The sequence below is a fragment of the Acipenser ruthenus genome, chromosome 35, assembly GCF_902713425.1.
Source record: "Acipenser ruthenus chromosome 35, fAciRut3.2 maternal haplotype, whole genome shotgun sequence".
NCBI lineage: Eukaryota > Metazoa > Chordata > Actinopteri > Acipenseriformes > Acipenseridae > Acipenser > Acipenser ruthenus.
In genome coordinates this window covers 5,282,744-5,299,262 of record NC_081223.1, presented here as the reverse complement: position 1 = coordinate 5,299,262, position 16,519 = coordinate 5,282,744, and the positions used below count along the sequence as shown (strand labels likewise).

At 40.8% G+C, this 16,519-nt stretch overlaps 14 non-coding genes across 14 annotated transcripts; 6 read left to right on the top strand and 8 right to left on the bottom strand.

Moving 5' to 3' along the window:
- The first annotated feature begins 670 nt into the window (after positions 1 to 670).
- Positions 671 to 752, top strand: trnas-uga (transfer RNA serine (anticodon UGA)). The gene has a single exon. It is a non-coding gene; the product is annotated as a tRNA-Ser (tRNA).
- Positions 753 to 922: 170 nt separating this feature from the next.
- On the bottom strand, positions 923 to 996 carry trnai-aau (transfer RNA isoleucine (anticodon AAU)). Its single transcript has one exon. It is a non-coding gene; the product is annotated as a tRNA-Ile (tRNA).
- Positions 997 to 1,290: 294 nt separating this feature from the next.
- On the bottom strand, positions 1,291 to 1,372 carry trnal-cag (transfer RNA leucine (anticodon CAG)). The gene has a single exon. It is a non-coding gene; the product is annotated as a tRNA-Leu (tRNA).
- A 680-nt stretch (positions 1,373 to 2,052) lies between these two features.
- LOC131705600 (small nucleolar RNA U3) lies at positions 2,053 to 2,269 on the bottom strand. Its single transcript, XR_009310550.1, has one exon. It is a non-coding gene; the product is annotated as a small nucleolar RNA U3 (small nucleolar RNA).
- A 2,177-nt stretch (positions 2,270 to 4,446) lies between these two features.
- On the top strand, positions 4,447 to 4,528 carry trnas-uga (transfer RNA serine (anticodon UGA)). Its single transcript has one exon. It is a non-coding gene; the product is annotated as a tRNA-Ser (tRNA).
- A 170-nt stretch (positions 4,529 to 4,698) lies between these two features.
- On the bottom strand, positions 4,699 to 4,772 carry trnai-aau (transfer RNA isoleucine (anticodon AAU)). The gene has a single exon. It is a non-coding gene; the product is annotated as a tRNA-Ile (tRNA).
- A 298-nt stretch (positions 4,773 to 5,070) lies between these two features.
- trnal-cag (transfer RNA leucine (anticodon CAG)) lies at positions 5,071 to 5,152 on the bottom strand. Its single transcript has one exon. It is a non-coding gene; the product is annotated as a tRNA-Leu (tRNA).
- Positions 5,153 to 5,832: 680 nt separating this feature from the next.
- Positions 5,833 to 6,049, bottom strand: LOC131705385 (small nucleolar RNA U3). The gene has a single exon (XR_009310341.1). It is a non-coding gene; the product is annotated as a small nucleolar RNA U3 (small nucleolar RNA).
- Positions 6,050 to 9,168: 3,119 nt separating this feature from the next.
- On the top strand, positions 9,169 to 9,241 carry trnak-cuu (transfer RNA lysine (anticodon CUU)). The gene has a single exon. It is a non-coding gene; the product is annotated as a tRNA-Lys (tRNA).
- Positions 9,242 to 9,588: 347 nt separating this feature from the next.
- Positions 9,589 to 9,699, top strand: trnal-caa (transfer RNA leucine (anticodon CAA)). Its single transcript has 2 exons — positions 9,589 to 9,626; positions 9,654 to 9,699. It is a non-coding gene; the product is annotated as a tRNA-Leu (tRNA).
- Positions 9,700 to 10,415: 716 nt separating this feature from the next.
- LOC131705498 (small nucleolar RNA U3) lies at positions 10,416 to 10,621 on the bottom strand. Its single transcript, XR_009310451.1, has one exon. It is a non-coding gene; the product is annotated as a small nucleolar RNA U3 (small nucleolar RNA).
- Positions 10,622 to 12,761: 2,140 nt separating this feature from the next.
- On the top strand, positions 12,762 to 12,834 carry trnak-cuu (transfer RNA lysine (anticodon CUU)). Its single transcript has one exon. It is a non-coding gene; the product is annotated as a tRNA-Lys (tRNA).
- A 347-nt stretch (positions 12,835 to 13,181) lies between these two features.
- trnal-caa (transfer RNA leucine (anticodon CAA)) lies at positions 13,182 to 13,292 on the top strand. Its single transcript has 2 exons — positions 13,182 to 13,219; positions 13,247 to 13,292. It is a non-coding gene; the product is annotated as a tRNA-Leu (tRNA).
- A 715-nt stretch (positions 13,293 to 14,007) lies between these two features.
- Positions 14,008 to 14,213, bottom strand: LOC131705510 (small nucleolar RNA U3). Its single transcript, XR_009310463.1, has one exon. It is a non-coding gene; the product is annotated as a small nucleolar RNA U3 (small nucleolar RNA).
- Positions 14,214 to 16,519: the final 2,306 nt, after the last annotated feature.

Below are 16,519 nucleotides of genomic sequence, written 5' to 3'. Positions count from 1 at the left end.
TGTGATTTTGTTATAGGAGGCTGTGTGGTCCAGTGGTTAAAGATAAAGGGCTTTTTACCAGGAGGTCCCCCGGTACAAATCCCACCTCAGCCACTGACTCATTGTGTGACCCTGAGCAAGTCGCTTAACCTCCTTGTGCTCCGTTTTTCGGGTGAGATGTAAATGTAAGTGACTCTACAGCAGATGCATAGTTCACACACCCTAGTCTCTGTAAGTCGCCACGGATAAAGGCGTCTGCTAAATAAATAATAATAAAATGAACATAATTATGGTAAGTTTTATTGGCATGTGATATTTTGTAGATCTTGTTATCTGCTTAGTCCGCTCAAGCTAGCCAGAACGTTCTCGAGTGCTCTGGCAGCAGCCATGAAGCAAGTCAGTTTTTCAGTTGAAATAAATAACTACTTTGTTTTTGTGGATGGGGGTGGTTTGAAAAGATCAGTTAAATAGCTACGTATTTTGAAATAAAGATGTATTCATTATTATGAACGTTAACAGAAAGTATATTGTATTTACTTTTCCCACGTGTGCTTGCCTTGTACAAATCTGACAGAGTTTCAACAAAGGCATTTGACTTGGGTTCATTAGTTAGCCTATACTGCCATCTACAGCATTACTGCGGGAGCCGTTTACTTCTTTTGGATATTTTCACAACTAACTGTGCGAGCATGTAGTCGTGGCCGAGTGGTTAAGGCGATGGACTTGAAATCCATTGGGGTTTCCCCGCGCAGGTTCGAATCCTGCCGACTACGTAAGCTTTGTTTTTAATTGATTGTATGTGTTCATTGTTAATACATGTTTAAAGCTCAGGAAGTCTGAAATATTACTGGTTGTACTTCATATCGCTTCGGTTCATTTTGTTAAAGAATGTTCATTTTGACACCATTACAAATGCTGTGGTTTCTTTAAAGAAGAAGAGCCGTGGCCCGTACAGGGATCGAACCCGCGACCTTGGCGTTATTAGCACCACGCTCTAACCAACTGAGCTAACCGGCCACACGCTCAAAACTTGATACTAGAACCCGAGGAAAATAGGTCCTGCGGACATTATGATTGTTCTACCAAGATGTTCTCATGTTAAACTGAACAATAACACATTCAAAGTATCGGAAAGGCATAATTAGAGGCCTCGTCATAATGAAGCAGTTTAACAGTGTGAAGGATGTGGTGAGGTGCAGGCTTGCGGTGACTTTCTCTCATTTAACGACCTTGTGATTTGAATACTAACAAGAAAAGCAAATCAAATTACCAAGCATTCGGTGGACGTTTTAAGAAATAAACAAACAGATTTCTCAGAAGTGGGATTCGAACCCACGCCTCCAGAGAGACTGCGACCTGAACGCAGCGCCTTAGACCGCTCGGCCATCCTGACTTACACTGACCACTTTGCACAACACTGCAGTACACTGCTGAACCTCCAATGTCTGACGCTACAGTAAATCACCTGGTGTGTGTGTGAACTTATTCTTTATCTGTTTATATTAAGGAGGGCGACCTGTTTCGTCGCATTCTATATGGGATCACAACGACACTCCTCTTACAGACAGAAAATATACGGCAAACAGAGCGATCGCTTCACGGTTAGAAACAAATCAGAACAGTCTGTTAGCAAATTAACTTCATGAAAAAAACCACACAGGCATTACATAAATGTTACAGATATGTTTCGTAGACACAAAAGTTGTAACATAATTGAGTACATTTGTAAACTATCCGCCAGTAACAGACATTATCTCACATTATCTCTAGTTTCAAACGCATTATCACAGGCGGCACAATTACGACATGGAAAAAATCCAGTATATTTGTCCAGTACACCTAGATCTCTCGAACATTAAAATGAGTCAGCCCTTAAAAAAACACTGTCCGTGTTCATTTCTATGTATATGACATTGTCTATACACAATACCTGTCATGTAAGCCTATTGGTATCAAACCGATCACAATTAATGTGATCCGTGTTTTCAGTCAGATTGATAGTTTTAATCAATCATCGAAAAAGCAGCAGTGCTTTGCAACTGTAGTTCGTCTTGCGTACCTTTTGGTAAGATATCCACTCAGAACGTGTCCGCTTCCTCCAGCCCCCTAAGGAACACTGGAGCGGTCATCAATAACAGGGAGCAGTTGGCCAAAAAAAAAACACTCGCTGTCTCCTTCACGCTCAAAAACGAACACTCTCACTCTTCCTCGTGGATAGCGAGTCCAAACACTTTATAAACGCATTTAGCTGGCAAATCACTATAGAAATGATCCCGGAAAGTATTGTTTTATGGGCAAGTGGCCGACCGTCTCCCTCCAACTCTGAGTGGCACCGGTAGCTGTGCCACTGACAAATAAACAGGAGCTTTCATATAATGCAATTGCTGTTGCCCAGTGAGGCGTTACAACAACATTTCAAACTCATTCCAAACTGCAGGCGGTTAAAAGCTTAATTGGGTTCAAGTTTCTCGTATGATTTAAAAAGTAGGAGCCAGTTGCCTCATTTGCATTGTCTGCCTTCCTCCTTTGCACTGTGAAGTCTATCAGATTTGTGCTTAAAATCTGAATACGATTCCCATTTGAATCGTATATATTTGGTTTCCATTTTAGCTCTATGCATACACACTGTTCTGTCGAGCTCCCAGGGTGTTATCTAATAAAACACCATAATCGGTTAGCACGTTCGGCTGTTAATCGAAATTTTGGTGTTTCAAGCCCACGCAGAGATGATGCTTTTTGCATTTCTTTATCGCATTAGAAAATGGCACTATAATACGTTTTTATTTCCTCCAATTACACTGAAGAAAAAATGTGCTGTTTTTTTAATTCAAAAAATTAATTAAGAAAAAATAACCCTAGTCGTGCTGTTTACAAAAAACCCGGTATCGAAGCAGGGACCGTTACAGTCTAACGCTCTCCCAACTGAGCTATTTCAGCTTGATGCGATTTTGCTGTCGAGACAGCATTCTTTTCGTCAATCGCCTTTTTGTCAAGCCAGTAAACCTGCATGTAATGAGAAACGTTCAACAGTTCGGAAACACCACAATAGAATCCAATGCCTTTGCAAATGTGTTTCCAAACTGTTAGTTTTTCTCCCAAATGCGGTTTCTCAAAAAATGGTTTTGCCTACTTTTTTATTATTATTATTACTTTTTCCAGAGTAAGACCAAAAGGCAAACATCCAGGAAATAGTTAAACACTGCTACAGCGCTTGAACTGTCTCAACAAACGTTTAGCTCTAAAATGTGTACATTAAAAGTCTATTAACATCTTTAACACAATCATCTGTGTTCCAATAGCGGTTAATCCACATGGTGATCAATAAAGTGAAAGCTGGCTTTGTTCACATATTCGCAAGACGTTTTCACGATTCACGCATATTCTGAACAAGCACTCTAGAATATGGTAATGAAAGGACAGGAAAATAACTGCTTTATTGGCTCTGGTCTTGTATCGTCACCTTGATTACTGTCCGTAAGAAAGTGGCATTAATCAAAAACCTAATTATGTAAGGTTCCCAATGCGCAAATACGCAGCATACTTAAACTTCTTCACAATCTTAAATCTTCCCACATGAATGTCAAATACGTACTGACAAGTACGGCCCTTTCCCAGTGTAACACTCTGCTGTGTTTGAACACCAATGATGGCTTGGATATGATGTATTAAACCACGATACTATTGTTCCCACTTTCTTTATTACTACCAAATGTGCATTTCGTGTCAGCCCTTGTGGCCTAATGGATAAGGCACTGGCTTTCTAAGCCATGGATTGTGGTTTCGAGTCCCATCTGGGGTGTGATTTTGTTATAGGAGGCTGTGTGGTCCAGTGGTTAAAGATAAAGGGTTTTTTACCAGGAGGTCCCCCGGTACAAATCCCACCTCAGCCACTTACTCATTGTGTGACCCTGAGCAAGTCACTTAACCTCCTTGTGCTCCGTTTTTCGGGTGAGATGTAAATGTAAGTGACTCTACAGCTGATGCATAGTTCACACACCCTAGTCTCTGTAAGTCGCCACGGATAAAGGCGTCTGCTAAATAAATAATAATAAAATGAACATAATTATGGTAAGTTTTATTGGCATGTGATATTTTGTAGATCTTGTTATCTGCTTAGTCCGCTCAAGCTAGCCAGAACGTTCTCGAGTGCTCTGGCAGCAGCCATGAAGCAAGTCAGTTTTTCAGTTGAAATAAATAACTACTTTGTTTTTGTGGATGGGGGTGGTTTGAAAAGATCAGTTAAATAGCTACGTATTTTGAAATAAAGATGTATTCATTATTATGAACGTTAACAGAAAGTATATTGTATTTACTTTTCCCACGTGTGCTTGCCTTGTACAAATCTGACAGAGTTTCAACAAAGGCATTTGACTTGGGTTCATTAGTTAGCCTATACTGCCATCTACAGCATTACTGCGGGAGCCGTTTACTTCTTTTGGATATTTTCACAACTAACCGTGCAAGCATGTAGTCGTGGCCGAGTGGTTAAGGCGATGGACTTGAAATCCATTGGGGTTTCCCCGCGCAGGTTCGAATCCTGCTGACTACGTAAGCTTTGTTTTTAATTGATTGTATGTGTTCATTGTTAATACATGTTTAAAGCTCAGGAAGTCTGAAATATTACTGGTTGTACTTCATATCGCTTCGGTTCATTTTGTTAAAGAATGTTCATTTTATCACCATTACAAATGCTGTGGTTTCTTTAAAGAAGAAGAGCCATGGCCCGTACGGGGATCGAACCCGCGACCTTGGCGTTATTAGCACCACGCTCTAACCAACTGAGCTAACCGGCCACACGCTCAAAACTTGATACTAGAACCCGAGGAAAATAGGTCCTGCGGACATTATGATTGTTCTACAAAGATGTTCTCATGTTAAACTGAACAATAACACATTCAAAGTATCGGAAAGGCATAATTAGAGGCCTCGTCATAATGAGGCAGTTTAACAGTGTGAAGGATGTGGTGAGGTGCAGGCTTGCGGTGACTTTCTCCCATTTAACGACCTTGTGATTTGAATACTAACAAGAAAAACAAATCAAATTACCAAGCATTCGGTGGACGTTTTAAGAAATAAATAAACAAACAGATTTGTCAGAAGTGGGATTCGAACCCACGCCTCCAGAGAGACTGCGACCTGAACGCAGCGCCTTAGACCGCTCGGCCATCCTGACTTACACTGACCACTTTGCAAAACACTGCAGTACACTGCTGAACCTCCAATGTCTGACGCTACAGTAAATCACCTGGTGTGTGTGTGAACTTATTCTTTATCTGTTTATATTAAGGAGGGCGACCTGTTTCGTCGCATTCTATATGGGATCACAACGACACTCCTCTTACAGACAGAAAATATACGGCAAACAGAGCGATCGCTTCACGGTTAGAAACAAATCAGAACAGTCTGTTAGCAAATTAACTTCATGAAAAAAACCACACAGGCATTACATAAATGTTACAGATATGTTTCGTAGACACAAAAGTTGTAACATAATTGAGTACATTTGTAAACTATCCGCCAGTAACAGACATTATCTCACATTGTCTCTAGTTTCAAACGCATTATCACAGGCGGCACAATTACGACATGGAAAAAATCCAGTATATTTGTCCAGTACACCTAGATCTCTCGAACATTAAAATGAGTCAGCCCTTAAAAAAACACTGTCCGTGTTCATTTCTATGTATATGACATTGTCTATACACAATACATGTCATGTAAGCCTATTGGTATCAAACCGATCACAATTAATGTGATCCGTGTTTTCAGTCAGATTGATAGTTTTAATCAATCATCGAAAAAGCAGCAGTGCTTTGCAACTGTAGTTCGTCTTGCGTACCTTTTGGTAAGATACCCACTCAGAACGTGTCCGCTTCCTCCAGCCCCCTAAGGAACACTGGAGCGGTCATCAATAACAGGGAGCAGTTGGCCAAAAAAAAAACACTCGCTGTCTCCTTCAAGCTCAAAAACGAACACTCTCACTCTTCCTCGTGGATAGCGAGTCCAAACACTTTATAAACGCATTTCGCTGTCAAATCACTATAGAAATGATCCCGGAAAGTATTGTTTTATGGGCAAGTGGCCGACCGTCTCCCTCCAACTCTGAGTGGCACCCGTAGCTGTGCCGCTGACAAATAAACAGGAGCTTTCATATAATGCAATTGCTGTTGCCCAGTGAGGTGTTACAACAACATTTCAAACTCATTCCAAACTGCAGGCGGTTAAAAGCTTAATTGGGTTCAAGTTTCACGTATGATTTAAAAAGTAGGAGCCAATTGCCTCATTTGCATTGTCTGCCTTCCTCCTTTGCACTGTGAAGTCTATCAGATTTGTGCTTAAAATCTGAATACGATTCCCATTTGAATCGTATATATTTGGTTTCCATTTTAGCTCTATGCATACACACTGTTCTGTCGAGCTCCCAGGGTGTTATCTAATAAAACACCATAATCGGTTAGCACGTTCGGCTGTTAATCGAAATTTTGGTGTTTCAAGCCCACGCAGAGATGATGCTTTTTGCATTTCTTTATCGCATTAGAAAATGGCACTATAATACGTTTTTATTTCCTCCAATTACACTGAAGAAAAAATGTGCTGTTTTTTTAATTCAAAAAATTAATTAAGAAAAAATAGCCCTAGTCGTGCTGTTTGCAAAAACCCGGGATCAAAGCAGGGACCGTTACAGTCTAACGCTCTCCTAACTGAGCTATTTCAGCTTGACGCGATTTCGCTATCGAGACAAATTCTTTTCGTCAATCGCCTTTTTGTCAAGCCAGTAAACCTGCATGTAATGAGAAACGTTCAACAGTTCGGAAACACCACAATAGAATCCAATGCCTTTGCAAATGTGTTTCCAAACTGTTAGTTTTTCTCCCAAATGCGGTTTCTCAAAAAATGGTTTTGCCTACTTTTTTATTATTATTATTACTTTTTCCAGAGTAAGACCAAAAGGCAAACATCCAGGAAATAGTTAAACACTGCTACAGCGCTTGAACTGTCTCAACAAACGTTTAGCTCTAAAATGTGTACATTAAAAGTCTATTAACATCTTTAACACAATCATCTGTGTTCCAATAGCGGTTAATCCACATGGTGATCAATAAAGTGAAAGCTGGCTTTGTTCACATATTCGCAAGACGTTTTCACGATTCACGCATATTCTGAACAAGCACACAAGAATATGGTAATGAAAGGACAGGAAAATAACTGCTTTATTAGCTCTGGTCTTGTACTGACAAGTACGGCCCTTTCCCAGTGTAACACTCTGCTGTGTTTGAACACCAACGATGGCTTGGATATGATGTATTAAACCACGATACTATTGTTCCCACTTTCTTTATTACTACCAAATGTGCATTTCGTGTCAGCCCTTGTGGCCTAATGGATAAGGCACTGGCTTTCTAAGCCATGGATTGTGGTTTCGAGTCCCATCTGGGGTGTGATTTTGTTATAGGAGGCTGTGTGGTCCAGTGGTTAAAGATAAAGGGCTTTTAACCAGGAGGTCCCCCGGTACAAATACCACCTCAGCCACTGACTCATTGTGTGACCCTGAGCAAGTCACTTAACCTCCTTGTGCTCCGTTTTTCGGGTGAGATGTAAATGTAAGTGACTCTACAGCTGATGCATAGTTCACACACCCTAGTATCTGTAAGTCGCCACGGATAAAGGCGTCTGCTAAATAAATAATAATAAAATGAACATAATTATGGTAAGTTTTATTGGCATGTGATATTTTGTAGATCTTGTTATCTGCTTAGTCCGCTCACGCTAGCCAGAACGTTCTAGAGTGCTCTGGCAGCAGCCATGAAGCAAGTCAGTTTTTCAGCTGAAATAAATATCTACTTTGTTTTTGTGGATGGGGGTGTTTTGAAAAGCTCAGTTAAATAGCTACGTATTTTGAAATAAGGATGTATTCATTATTATGAACGTTGGCAGAAAGGATATTGTATTAATATTTCCCACGTGTGCTTGACTTGTACAAATCTGATAGAGTTTCAACAAAGGCATTTGACTTGGGTTCATTATTTAGCCTATACTGCCATCTACAGCATTACTGCGGGTGTCGTTTGCTTCTTTTGACAATAATACGGCTGTTTTCACGGAAAACCGTGAGAGCATGTAGTCGTGGCCGAGTGGTTAATGAACAAACAGAGCTGTCAGAAATGGAATTCGAACCCACGCTTCCAGGGTAACTGTGATCTGAACGCAGCGCCTTAGATCGCTCAACCATCCTGAATTACACACGTCTTTTTACAACATTGCAGTACACTGCTGAACCTCCGATGTCTGACGCTGCAGTAAATCAACTCGTGTGTGCGTGTACTTATTCTTTTTCTGTTTATATGAAGGAGGGCGACCTGTTTTGTCGCATTCTATATGGGATTGTAGCAGTCACACCCAGTGATGCCCAGTGAGAGTCCTAATACCGACACTACTAAAAACAAATTAAAAGGTTTGGAATAGGAATGACAACAGAATGACAAAGGCAAAATAACAATTCACAAAGCTATATTACAATGATCCAAGATTCACATAAATCAGTTCAAATAACTATACAATAAAATGTATTAAAGTTGTACTAAAAACAAGGAGGGGAAGTTGAATAAAGCCAGCCAATAGCCACATTTTAAAAGCATGGGGTATTAGACCAACATATAGCAGCGATTACACTTCTCATTAAGAGTGCTAGGTGATTGGAAACAGCTCTTCCCAGCAAGGGTTCAACAACAAAAGCCAGATTGTTAATACACACAAGTTTTAACAGTATTAGGGAACGTTAGCTGCAACATTGCAGGCTTAACTATATTAGAGCAATTCAACAGCAATACAAGTTTAGTTAAGATAATTAGCAGCAACGTTCAGGTTTAGCAGCGGTGTAGCATAAGTAAACAGAACCAAAAGGTGTGGGGACATTTACCTGCTGCTTGAACACTTTTAATCTAACAAAACAAAATTGATGAGACCGGGATTTAACCACACGTCTCAGAGCTTTATTCAACAGACTAGCTCTCGAATTATCCAACACTTTACTTTTGGAATATACTCACACGGCTGTAACACCGCAGACACAGAAACAGCGCGTCTCCAGAACACTCATCTACAGCAGCAGCACACCGAATCTCAGGTCCCACGCACGTGTCGGTACTTCCTCTCTCGCCCCGCCTGAAACAAAGAAACTTTCTCCTGTCAGCCCGGCTAGCTCAGTCGGTAGAGCATGAGACTCTTAATCTCAGGGTCGTGGGTTCGAGCCCCACGTTGGGCGTCCTTTTTAAATACAAATTGTAGATGTTTCTTCGAGGCAACGGAGCAATGTCTGATTCTGTTCACATTGTATAAAGTATTGCAACACAATTACTTATTGGTCATTGTCATATAGCAATTGCTATTGTAAAATGCGTGCATCCTTTAAAGCTATACCGATATTGAAATAAAGAATCTTTCTTTCGTGGGTTGGCTTCAATCTGTTTCTTTTTTTACACTTGTCATTACATCATTCATGGAGCAAGTTTGTATGTGCGTAATAAACACAATCGGGCCTTGATACAATAGACAACCCTAGTCTGTGCTGAAATGAAATAATGCGGTTTTCTACTATCGCAAATGCAGCTTGTCAGAATGGCCGAGTGGTCTAAGGCGCCAGACTCAAGGACTCTGTCTTTCCAAAGAATTGTGTGTTCTGGTCTCCGAATGGAGGCGTGGGTTCAAATCCCACTTCTGACAGTTCACTTTTACTTATTTTTTAAATGAATAAATATGTTCATTTTACTATAAAAGATTGTTTCAAGGAAATCAACAGCTGATACCAAACTCTTGTCAGCACTCAATACCATTTTAATTTCCATTTTAAATCGGACTAAAATAGCGTTCTAACACAGATTGCATTTTTGCTGTAAACTGGCTACTTGTTGAAGTCACTGAAAAATATTTTGTGTAGAAACCTGTGTTATTTAACTAAAGATTGTTTTAATATTTCAAATAACACATTACTTTGAAAAACATCTCCGACTGCCACTGGATCGTGGTCTCAGGCTGGGATCCGGACCATTGAGAACAGTACAAACGATCTATTAGTGGAAGTAGCTTACATGAGAAATGCCCTCGTTTAACATGCTAGGATGATCGAATTCGGTATTCTCCAACTGCTGTTTACATTTTCTAACACGTTATGAGGACGAATACAAAGGTTGACAGCTTCCTTGTAAGTGGGGGTAAGCACAAGTTATTTTCAGATGTAATGTCTATTTTAAACTCAATCTAGTCCTGCGTAGTGCAAAAGACATTGCTATATTTTTTATATTAGTCAAGCCCTATTTAAAGTGTTCTTAAATTGTTTTAACATTAGCAATGATCAATTTAAATTTGGTTATTGATTTAAACAACTGAACAATTGTGGGCTTGATGGTTACTTTTTTCTACGTTTCTACCGGAATGAGATACGCACTCAAAATGTGCCCCCTTCCTTCATCAATCCCCGACTGAAGATTGAAGTGGTCATTACTTGCAGCGAGTAGGTTCCCGATAACAACACTCATTGTCAGCTCAGCGCTGAGAAGAAAACACTGCCACTCCTCCTGGTGAATACCGAGACCAATCCCTTCAAAACATGTTTCATTCTAGAAATGATCCTTGCAAATATAGTCTTAACTTTTATTAGCAGACCTTCGCCCCCAACTGGCAAGCTCTACTTCATATGAAACAATGACTGGGCAACAACGAGGTGTTACATTGACAATACAAACTAACTCGAGACAGCCAAGCCGTTAAAGCATACCTTAAGTTTGTCGCGTGATACAAAAGCAAGTATTGGCATTTTTGCATTGTCTGCCTCGTCAAACAAGCTCGAGCCACAGCACACAACGCTGCTGCATCGGGACACAGATTGTGGATTTATAAGCGACTGAATAAACGAGCTGAGACTACTTTTTAAAGAAATTGAAAACATACCTCTAGTCGAAATATTTGCTATTTAGTTAATTCAATTATTTTTTAAATTTGCAAATCACAGACTACATTGCCAAAATAATAATAAAAAAAAAAACTAATCTGATTTGCTCGTATCAAGCTGCGATGAAGCCTATGAGAATCGGTGGCACCATTAAAGGGGAATTAGCTCAAATGGTAGAGCGCTCGCTTAGCATGCGAGAAGTAGCGGGATCGATGCCCGCATTCTCCAAATAATTTTAAAGTATCTGCGTATTTTGTCCCGGCGCATTATGGAGATACATACAAAGTGTGACAATTCTTTGTAACAGTGACGCCCACCCTACATGTGTATTTTAATGCACAGTCTGCTAATTTGTAATAATCCCCGGACTGAAAAAACTGCAGCGCGTGATATTTTGTAGGTCTTCTTATCTCCTATGTCCGCTAACGCTAGGCACAATGTGCCCGAGTGCTGTAGCAGCAGCCATGAAGCAAGTTAGTTTTTCAGTAGAAATAAAGTTTTTGTGTATGGGTGTTTTGAAAAGATCAGTTAAATAGCTACGTATTTTGAAATAAGGATGTATTCATTATTATGAACGTTGGCAGAAAGGATATTGTATTAATATTTCCCACGTGTGCTTGACTTGTACAAATCTGATAGAGTTTCAACAAAGGCATTTGACTTGGGTTCATTATTTAGCCTATACTGCCATCTACAGCATTACTGCGGGTGTCGTTTGCTTCTTTTGACAATAATACGGCTGTTTTCACGGAAAACCGTGAGAGCATGTAGTCGTGGCCGAGTGGTTAATGAACAAACAGAGCTGTCAGAAATGGAATTCGAACCCACGCTTCCAGGGTAACTGTGATCTGAACGCAGCGCCTTAGATCGCTCAACCATCCTGAATTACACACGTCTTTTTACAACATTGCAGTACACTGCTGAACCTCCGATGTCTGACGCTGCAGTAAATCAACTCGTGTGTGTGTGTACTTATTCTTTTTCTGTTTATATGAAGGAGGGCGACCTGTTTTGTCGCATACTATATGGGATTGTAGCAGCCACACCCAGTGATACCCAGTGAGAGTCCTAATACCGACACTACTAAAAATTAATTAAAAGGTTTGGAATAGGAATGACAACAGAATGACAAAGGCAGAATAACAATTCACAAAGCTTTATTACAATGATCCATGATTCACATAAATCAGTTCAAATAACTAACAATAAAATGTATTAAAGTTGTACTAAAAACAAGGAGGGGAAATTGAATAAAGCCAGCCAATAGCCACATTTTAAAAGCATGGGGTATTAGACCAACATATAGCAGCGATTACACTTCTCTTTAAGAGTGCTAGGTGATTGGAAACAGCTCTTCGCAGCAAGGGTACAACAACAAAAGCCAGATTGTTAATACACACAAGTTTTAACAGTATTAGGGAACGTTAGCTGCAACATTACAGGTTTAACTATATTAGAGCAATTCAACAACAATACAAGTTTAGTTAAGATAATTAGCAGCAACGTTCAGGTTTAGCAGCGGTGTAGCATAAGTAAACAGAACCAAAAGGTGTGGGGACATTTACCTGCTGCTGGAACACTTTTAATCTAACAAAACAAAATTGATGAGACCGGGATTTAACCACATGTCTCAGAGCTTTATTCAACAGACTAGCTCTCGAATTATCCAACACTTTACTTTTGGAATATACTCACACGGCTGTAACACCGCAGACACAGACACAGCGCGTCTCCAGAACACTCATCTACAGCAGCAGCACACCGAATCTCAGGTCCCACGCACCTGTCGGTACTTCCTCTCTCACAACGCCTCAAAGAAAGAAACTTTCTTCCGACAGCCCGGCTAGCTCAGTCGGTAGAGCATGAGACTCTTAATCTCAGGGTCGTGGGTTCGAGCCCCACGTTGGGTGTCCTTTTTAAATACAAATTGTAGATGTTTCTTCGAGGCAACGGAGCAATGTCTGATTCTGTTCACATTGTATAAAGTATTGCAACACAATTACTTATTGGTCATTGTCATATAGCAATTGCTATTGTAAAATGCGTGCATCCTTTAAAGCTATACCGATATTGAAATAAAGAATCTTACTTTCGTGGGTTGGCTTCAATCTGTTTCTTTTTTTACACTTGTCATTACATCATTCATGGAGCAAGTTTGTATGTGCGTAATAAACCCAATCGGGCCTTGATACAATAGACAACCCTAGTCTGTGCTGAAATGAAATAATGCGGTTTTCTACTAAAGCAAACGCAGCTTGTCAGAATGGCCGAGTGGTCTAAGGCGCCAGACTCAAGGACGCTGTCTTTCCAAAGAATTGTGTGTTCTGGTCTCCGAATGGAGGCGTGGGTTCAAATCCCACTTCTGACAGTTCACTTTTACTTATTTTTTAAATGAATAAATATGTTCATTTTACTATACAAGATTGTTTCAAGGAAATCAACAGCTGATACCAAACTCTTGTCAGCACTCAATACCATTTTAATTTCCATTTTAAATCGGACTAAAATAGCGTTCTAACACAGATTGCATTTTTGCTGTAAACTGGCTACTTGTTGAAGTCACTGAAAAATATTTTGTGTAGAAACATGTGTTATTTAACTAAAGATTGTTTTAATATTTCAAATAACACATTACTTTGAAAAACATCTCTGACTGCCACTGGATCGTGGTCTCAGGCTGGGATGCGGACCATTGAGAACAGTACAAACGATCTATTAGTGGAAGTAGCTTACATGAGAAATGCCCTCGTTTAACATGCTAGGATGATCGACTTCGCTATTCTCCAACTGCTGTTTACATTTTCTAACACGTTATGAGGACGAATACAAAGGTTGACAGCTTCCTTGTAAGTGGGGGTAAGCACAAGTTATTTTCAGATGTAATGTCTATTTTAAACTCAATCTAGTCCTGCGTAGTGCAAAAGACATTGCTGTATTTTTATATTAGTCAAGCCCTATTTAAAGTGTTCTTAAATTGTTTTGACATTAGCAATGATCAATTTAAATGTGGTTATTGATTTAAACAACTGAACAATTGTGGGCTTGATGGTTTCTTTTTTCTACGTTTCTACCGGAATGAGATACACACTCAAAATGTGTCCCCTTCCTTCAGCAACCCCCGACTGAAGATTGAAGTGGTCATTCCTTGCAGCGAGTAGGTTCCCGATAACAACACACATTGTCAGCTCGGTACTCAGAAGAAAACACTGCCGCTCCTCCTTGTGGATACCGAGACCAATCCCTTCAAAACGTGTTTCATTCTAGAAATGATCCTTGCAAATATAGTCTTAACTTTTATTAGCAGACCGTCGCCCCCAACTGGCAAGCTCTACTTCATATGAAACAATGACTGGGCAACAACGAGGTGTTACATTAACAATACAAACTAACTCGAGACAGCCAAGCCGTTAAAGCATACCTTAAGTTTGTCGCGTGATACAAAAGCAAGTATTGGCATTTTTGCATTGTCTGCCTCGTCAAACAAGCTCGAGCCACAGCACACAGCGCTGCTGCATCGGGACACAGATTGTGGATTTCTAAGCGACTGAATAAACGAGCTGAGACTACTTTTTAAAGAAATTGAAAACATACCTCTAGTCGAAATATTTGCTATTTAGTTAATTAAATTATTTTTTTAAATTTGCAATCACAGACTACATTGCCAAAATAAAAATAAAAAACAACTGACAATCTGATTTGCTCGTATCAAGCTGCGATGAAGCCTATGAGAATCCCTAGCACCATTAAAGGGGAATTAGCTCAAGTGGTAGAGCGCTCGCTTAGCATGCGAGAAGTAGCGGGATCGATGCCCGCATTCTCCAAAAAATTTTAAAGTATCTGCGTATTTTGTCCCGGCGCATTATGGAGATAAATACAAAGTGTGACAATTCTTTGTAACAGAGACGCCCACCATGCATGTGTATTTTAATGCACAGTCTGCTAATTTGTAATAATCCCCGGACTGAAAAACTGCAGCGCGTGATATTTTGTAGGTCTTCTTATCTTCTATGTCCGCTAACGCTGGGCACAACGTGCCCGGGTGCTGTAGCAGCAGCCATGAAGCAAGTTAGTTTTTCAGTAGAAATAAGGCTTTTGTGTATGGGTGTTTTGAAAAGATCAGTTAAATAGCTACGTATTTTGAAATAAGGATGTATTCATTATTATGAACGTTGGCAGAAAGGATATTGTATTATTATTTCCCACGTGTGCTTGACTTGTACAAATCTGACAGAGTTTCAACAAAGGCATTTGACTTGGGTTCATTATTTAGCCTATACTGCCATTTACAGCATTACTGCGGGTGTCGTTTGCTTCTTTTGACAATAATACGGCTGTTTTCATGGAAAACCGTGAGAGCATGTAGCCGTGGCTGAGTGGTTAATGAACAAACAGAGCTGTCAGAAATGGAATTCGAACCCACGCTTCCAGGGTAACTGTGATCTGAACGCAGCGCCATAGCTCGCTCAACCATCCTGAATTACACACGTCTTTTTACAACATTGCAGTACACTGCTGAACGATAGGTTGCGGACGCAACCCCGGTTCCCTGAAAGAGAAAATAACCATCAACATGAGATATTGCCGTCAGGCAGCACCGGTAGGCTGAGCTTTTATAGCAAAGCTGCCGATAGGCCCCCACGCCAGCTGCAGTGTAAGCCCGCCCCCCTGGGAGCTTACTTAACTGCGCGCGCGGGGATGCACATCCTCTTTTGCTCTTCAGGCCGTGAAGGCTACCGGAGCGACCTCGCAGCTTGATGGTTGTTTTCTCTTTCAGGGAACCGGGGTTGCGTCCGCAACCTATCGTTCCCTTTCAAGTCGAAAATAACCATCAACATGGGATACAGTGTACCCTTGCTGTCGCGAGGGAGGATTCTCGGCAGTAGGACAGACTTACGTCATAACGCAACTGCGTAGGCAGTACATCTAGGCATATGCGGAGCTGCGCCTCAGCGTCTATGCTCGTAATGACACCTGTCTTAAAGGTGGAACAGTCAACACCATGCTATCAACCACTCTATACGTCCGCATCCTGAGGCGTCGTAGAGTGTAAAACAGATGCTCCAAACAGTGGAGCAAAGGAATCCAGTACATTTAACCTGTAAAACCTCATGAAAGTATCCGGCGTAGCCCAACTGGCTGCCGCGCAAATATCAGACACCGGCACCCCTCGAAAGAGGGCCCAGGATGTCGCCATACCCCTAGTGGAATGTGCCTTCAACTGCCCTGGTGGTGGAAGGCCTGCAGATTCATACGCTAATTTAATAGCATCCACTATCCAGTGGGAAAGGCGCTGTTTAGACAGCGGCTGACCCAAAGATCTACAACCATGGCATATGAACAACTGTTCTGTCTGCCTCACAGTCTTTGTACGGTCAATATAACACCTCAATGCCCTCACGGGGCAGAGCATGTGTAACCGCTCTTCCTCTGGGGAAGAAAAAGGAGGAGGATGTAACGCCATCAACTCGACTGACTGGTTCATGTGGAACGGGGATATAACCCTTGGTAAAAAGGCCGGATTAGGGCGCATGGAGACCTTAGAACTGTCTCCTGCAAAACGAGTACAAGAAGGATGCACTGAAAGTGCATGGAACT